Here is a 7,071-nt window from a genome sequence, read left to right on the forward strand (position 1 = left end):
CCGCAGGTGACCGCCGGACAGATCTCACGCCACAGAGGAACCCTGAGTAGTCACTGCACCACTGGGAAACATTCAGAGTCGTGGCAGAAGAGATTGGGGCAGGCCACTCGGAGAACAAACACCTACTCAATGGCTTACTGGAGACTGCAGGGCACACACCACCAGCCACTCAGACCAAGGCCACATGTGACTGGAAGTTTGAGGCCTGGCGGTCACACCCATGCTTCTGGCTGGGGAAGAATTGCCCACCTGTCTCCCTATCCATGCCTGGGCCTTATCAGCCAGCTTCTGGCTGATGTTTTACCCTCTTTCTGGTTATTGGCCATGTCCCAGCCTTCCAAACTCCTCCTTCCTGGTTAGTGGCCATGTCTTTAACTAATGAACAAGCAAGCAATTGCTCCCTGTTGCCCCATGGCTGGGCCATCCTGTCACCCTGGTTTGTCACCCTGCTTCTGGCTAGGTAAAAATTTCCCTTCGTAGGTCCATCCATAGGACTCTTAGCAACAAGCCCTCACGTGAAAGATTTACTCACTTTGAATGCACATCCTGATGCTGCCATTGCAGCCTGAACTCCCTATTGCCCCATGGCTGTTTGTTGCTATGTCAAAATACATGCACACATATTACATGCATGCACACACTCACCCATCAAGTGACATCTGTGAATTAAAACTCTTCCCCCTCTCCCCCCAGGCTAGTTCGCTTGTAATGTTTGACATGTGATTTTTTTAGAAACAAATGTACATGGTCATGTTAAATATTTAATATTAACTTATTATTATTATTATTATTACTATTATTATTATTATTATTATTCACCAGCACTTGACTACCAATGGCATTGTTTATTAAACACAGCTGGCTATACTGTTTTAGCATTTAAGTAGCATTTCAATTTATTGTGAATTCCCAATCAAAATTGATTGCATTTCAATGTATTGTGAAAAACCAGTGGACACAGAAAAATGTGTGGGCCTTCCAACCCTCACATGGTGGGCCTGTGAGAGTTGGAAATTTTTGGTGGGCCTTCTAACTCTGCATGGTGGGCCTTCTAACACACACATGCATGCGCGCACACACACACACATAATACCCAGCTTCATGCTGGGGGAAAATTCCTTACCTGCCTAGCTCCCTGTTGCCCCCATGTCTGTGGGCTCTTAGCACCTGGGGTAGTGTTTTAAGGATCTGCCTCCTGGTTACTGGCCATGTCCCAAATGAATGCTGGCAGCAGTGGCAATGTGTAGGGAGTGCACCCCCTGAGAGTACTGGCACACCCCCTGACAGCCAGAGTTAGCCACTTGGGCAATGGGCAGGGGGGGCAGATGGGAGCTCTGGTTCCCCCCCTTAGAGCACTGGCCAGGGAGTGGGAGTGCTGGAAGAAGCAACCACTGGCACTTCTGGGCATGCCACTGGCACTTTGGGGTCTGCGTGATCAGCCGTGGGGGGAGTGATTGGCCACGGGGGGGTGGCGCTGCTGGGCTGCTGGGAGGGCAAGTGCCCTGTCCCCCTGACTCAGGAGGCATCAATTGCCCATGGCTGGCTGCGGCAAAATTACCAGGGGTTAGTATATCACAGGCACAGTACTGGTTTGCTCCTCCATTTCTCCTTATCCTCTCTTCTATCTCCCTCTTGCCATATGGCTGTGGGCTCTTAGCACGTGGGGTGGTGTTTTAAGGACATGCTTTCAGGTTATTGGCCATGTCACAGTTTGGAAAGTAAACTTTGTGATATAATATTATTGTCTTCATAAATAAAAAAGTGTTTTCAGCCAGCGCCAAGCTTGGCTGTCTGTGACTACTCTGTCCCACCAGGCAGGCCAACTACTAACAGTGCTTTTTAGATGCTTCTGTGCAGAAAGCTTTAGAGAAGGGGGCCAGGGAGGACTGAGGTTTCAACTGATCCCTTAATCACGTAATCAATAATCCAAAATCAATAAAATTAAACTCCCTGCCTAGCTACCCCTATGGCTGGTGGCTCTTACTTGATTGCCCTCTGGCCATGTCTCCACAAATGAGAAAGATTCCCTCACTTTATTGCATATCCTGATGCTGCTGTAACATTGTTATTATCAGTTTGTACAATGTACACTATTTTCTATAGGACACTACACAGTATACACTACTTATACATACATGCATGAATAGCATTGCATTTTATTGTGATTTAGAAATTGAAACATTTGTGAATTCTTACTTGTTCCTGCTTGGTGTCAAGGGTGAATCAGGCCCAGGGTCATGACCTGCCTGCTTCCTGGACTTTTCTGCTTATTAGAGGTGAGGTGAGAGAGGTCCCACCTTTTCTCATATACATATATGCATGAATAGCATTGGATATATCACCACTGCAAGGTGGGCCTTCCAACCCTCACACAAACACATACAAAGTTAAGGACAGTGGGTTTCAATATCCAGGATGAAACGGTGTCTCTGCTGCCAGGAAGGTGGGAATAGATGGATGCTTACTTTCCCAGTGGTGGATGAGGGGGGCAGTTAGTTGGGTTGCAATGTTTGCAATGTGTTTGTAATGTGCTTGCAATGCTTGTAATGTTTGTTTCCCTCACCCAGTTGCTCTGGTATAAAGAAAAAGGTAAATAAATACGTTAATGGATTGTTAAAAGAGAATGATTCCTATGACTGACTGACTGACTCCTGTCTTTTGTGAAAGTATTTGCAAAACTCCGAGCAAAAATAAGCAAAGCTGTTTCCGAGCTGCTGCTGAGCACCATGAGGACACTATCTCCCACCCCACCCCTTGACGGTGACCATGCATGAATGCAGCTGCCCACCAAGCCCAAGCGTTAGCCTGATAATACATGGCAGAGTTACTAATTGCCATCTTTTTCAAATGTTAAGGAAAGTACCCTTGCCTGCCAAAGTATTGCAGCTTGTATGAGGGGGAGAAAGTCTTTCTTGCAAAAAAGGTGCTGGCTGCACCCTCAGGCTTGCCAGGATTGTTGTACATTGGGACTGGGGGGGATAACTCAAGCATTGGACAAGCATTCAGTCTCCCATAACAGTACACCCTGCAACTCTTTTCAGTAATGCCATGACTCCATAAATGCCCCCAAGCAAAGCATCCCCATGCTGGCTGCCAGGCACAGTCGTCACCTTTCAAAACCCACACCATCCCCCTACAAACCGCACAATGCCATATGCATGCCAATCTGCCAATGAAAGAAAGCATGCCACACCTATATAGACAAAAAAAATTCAAAACTATTTAAAAAGGTGGTGCATTCACATGGTTTTTTTTTTTTTATCAAAAAGGCATAAGTAAAAAAGTATTTAAATAATAAATAAACTAAAGAACATTTATAATAAATAGGAAAATAGAAAAATAGTTTTTAAGAAAGGTGGGATTTTCCTCCCCAGCACCTATACAGCATTGTATACTAACTACACTAACTACACACTATTTCCTATCCTATATAATTCTATACAATATCTATTGAGTTATACAATATCTATAAATCTACACACTATTTAACTAAGCAGTATACTCTAAATAACTGGCTTCTTCTTCATGCTTTTTCTCCTTGGTCCTTTTGCAACCATGAAAGGTTTCTGCAGGGAGAAGGAAGAAAGAAGAAGACAACGGGGTTTTGGACCACAGTCCAAAAACTGCCCTCCTGCCCACCAAGCCTGCCCCACACAAGGTCAGTAGGACATGTTTGATATTACCTATATGTCACCAGGGATGCTGCATATCCTGGGGTGGTGTGTCTGGCAGGCAGTGTCTGCCTGGACTATTCTTTGTGTTTCTGTAATGGGAATGTCAATTATAAGAGGACAGCTGTGGAGCAGGAGAAAGGAGGGCCACGAGCCCCAAGACAAAAGAGCTAGAGCCTCGGAGTCAAGCCCTATCTGGTGGGTTTAGATGGGAAGGCCTAGCTAGAGAAAGACTGGGGTCAAGATGTGGCAGGAGACGTGGCAGGAGTGGGACATGAGAAACCTTAAGGGGACTCCAAGGGCACCCCACATAGGGTGTGGATAATGCAAAAGATGGCACTGGGGAGGATGACCTGTTACAAACATCTTTCTGTGAAACCCTGGATGTAAATACTCAAATGAGGTGCTTTACTTGTCTGCCACAGGGAAAAGTGGGGGAGGGAATATGTACAGAAACCTGTGGGCAAGACCAGACCATGCACGAAAGCACCTCATAAGGTTCCAGGAGAATTTGAGCCCTGTAGCTTCTGCACCCCTCCACCCCCACCCGCAACCTTCATGTGGGACTCGCTGGAGCTGCATAAGTCCTGGGAAGCAGCAGTTTCACCCAGGCACAGCCCAGCTGATTTCTCCTTTCCAGTACAGCTCCAGAGTGGGATGAAAGCCCCCACCAGTAAAGGGAGCTCTGGCTCACCAGCCCTGCTCTGGCTCCCTTTACTGGTGAGTGCTAACAGAGTAAGTTCCCCCTTTTTTACCTCTCTGGATAGCTTGCCTTTGAATGTGAGGCAGGTCACATGGTGTGACAGTTTCTATTGAGTGATATTGCCTGTTACTTGATGGAAATAATGTCTACCAGGGTCCTTAGTGTTTGTCCTGCTGTGAGCTTGTTTCAGACTCCTCATGGAAAGAACTATGGGCACCTATCCATGTTCCTGATGCCCACTCCAATGTGTGTTAACTTTCAGACAGTCCTAGATTTTCCATGGAAGCTAGTAATTGCAAAATTCTTTGTTAGAATAATGGCTTTGGGAGCTCTCCTATATAACCTCTGCCACTGTCATTTCATACAGTTCAGTGAAGACACAAATTCATAAACAGGAGAGAGCTGTATATAACATTAAAAAAATATACATACCTTTTTCTATATATGCAGTGTCTGCTCCACCCCTCAGTAGAGAGCCTTTTAAACATCTAGAAAGGTATCTATAGGAGTAAAGGATAAATTATGTCATCTATCAACAATTAGTTTAACTGAAAATGTAATAACCAGGAACACAGCAGGAGGTGTAACAATGAAATCAATTAATTTAACCAGACAATAAGTCAAAGCTGTAGAATAAATACTGTGCCATATTTGTTACCATATTCTTTAAAGGCAGCAAACTGCAGTACAATAAGCTGGAAGATAATAGAAACCAAGCTGAGTGATTTGATCTAGTTTTTTTTACTTGTTTTTCTTTTCTTTTTTTTTGCCAAATCTTTTCAAATATATTTTAAAATATAAAATATATTTTGAGAAGAGTGCATGAAGAGTGGTTGGTCCTCAAGGACACAATCCTTGAAGTCCACAAGAAGTCCATTCCCATGTGGAGGAAAGGTAGCAGAAGGGCTAGTAAGCACTCTTGGCTTAATAGGGATATCACGGTCCTCTTGAAAAAGTAGAAAGAGGCATAGAAACAACTGAAGCTTGGGACAGTCCCCAAGGAGGACTATACAACAATGGCCCACAGATTAGAAAGGCTAAGGTGGCAACTGAATTTAAACTAGCAATGGAAATCAAGGAAAATAAGAAGTCCTTTATATATGTAGGGAACAGGAAGAAAGCAAATGGAAGTGTTGTGCCATTGCTTAACAACTCAAATCAGCTGGCTACCAACACGCAGAAGAAAACTGAACTCCTGAATAACTACTTTGCTTCAGTATTTCACCAGACTAAGGGGAAAATCATATTAGATAGGGCTCAGAAGGGGCATGGTGGCAATGACTGCCTTCCTACTGTTGACATTGAGCTGGTGTGTGATCAGTTACAGGAATTAGACATGTATAAGTCAGCAGGACTGGATGAACTTCAACTGAGAGTGCTGAAGGAGCTGGCCGAAGGCAATTATAGGCCAGGTAGCCTAACTTCTATCTCAGGGAAAATCCTGGAAAAATTCATCAGAGTCTATGTGTGATATGCTTGCTGAAGGTAGGTTTCTGAATGACAGCCAGCATGGCTTCATTGTGGGCAGGTCTTGTCTTAGCAATCTCATCTCCTTCTATGACCATGTAATTTACCGCCTGGATAAGAGAGAGGAGGTTGACACTGTATACCTAGACTTCCAGAAAGTCTTTGATCTGGTATCCCATAATGTTCTCATGGGAAAATTTGAGTATTGCATGCTTAACTGCTCTACAGTTAGGTGGGTAGGAAGTTGGCTACGGGGTAGGACCCAGAGAGTTCTAATGGATGGATCTGTGTCATCCTGGCAAGAAGTGGCCAGTGGTGTTCCTCAGGGGCCCATGCTTGGTCCAGTGCTTTTCAACACCTTTATCAATGATTTGGATGTGGGGGTGAAGAGATCACTGGCCAAGTTCATGAATGACACCAAGTTATGGGGGAGTGCGGTCACAATTGACTATAGGCTGAAGATACAGGTGGACCTAGACAGGCTCGCAAGTTCGGCAGATCAGAACTTGATGAATTTCAACATTGAGAAGTGTAACATGCTCCATCTGGGGACAAACAATCCCCAACATACTTACAGGCTCGACGATGCTAAACTGACTAGCACCATGACTAAAAAGGACCTAGGAGTAATAAGTATGAACATATTGACTATAGGCTGAAGATACAGGTGGACCTAGACAGGCTCGCAAGTTCGGCAGATCAGAACTTGATGAATTTCAACATTGAGAAGTGTAACATGCTCCATCTGGGGACAAACAATCCCCAACATACTTACAGGCTCGACGATGCTAAACTGACTAGCACCATGACTAAAAAGGACCTAGGAGTAATAAGTATGAACATGAGCCATCAGTGCAATGATGTAGCCAGCAGGGCAAACAATACTCCAGCGTGCATCAACTGATATATCTCAAGCAAAACTAAGGAAGTGATTCTTCTGCTTTACTCGGCATTGGTGAAACTGCAGCTGGAGTACTGCATCCAAATCTGTGCACTGCACTTTAACAAGGATGTGGAAAAGCTTGAGGGAGTCCAGAGAAGAGCCACCCATATGATCAGAGACTTGCAAGGAAAGCCATGTGATGAAAGGCTGAGGGACTTGGGCCTCTTCAGCCTAAAAATGAGAAGGCTGAGAGGGGACTTGGTAGCAGCTTACTTCTACATCAGGGGAATACATCAAGGGCTCCGTGAACAACTCTTCACCAGAGTACCCTTGGGGAAAACCAGGAG

Source organism: Alligator sinensis, unplaced genomic scaffold, assembly GCF_000455745.1.
Source record: "Alligator sinensis unplaced genomic scaffold, ASM45574v1 scaffold822_1, whole genome shotgun sequence".
Lineage (NCBI taxonomy): Eukaryota > Metazoa > Chordata > Crocodylia > Alligatoridae > Alligator > Alligator sinensis.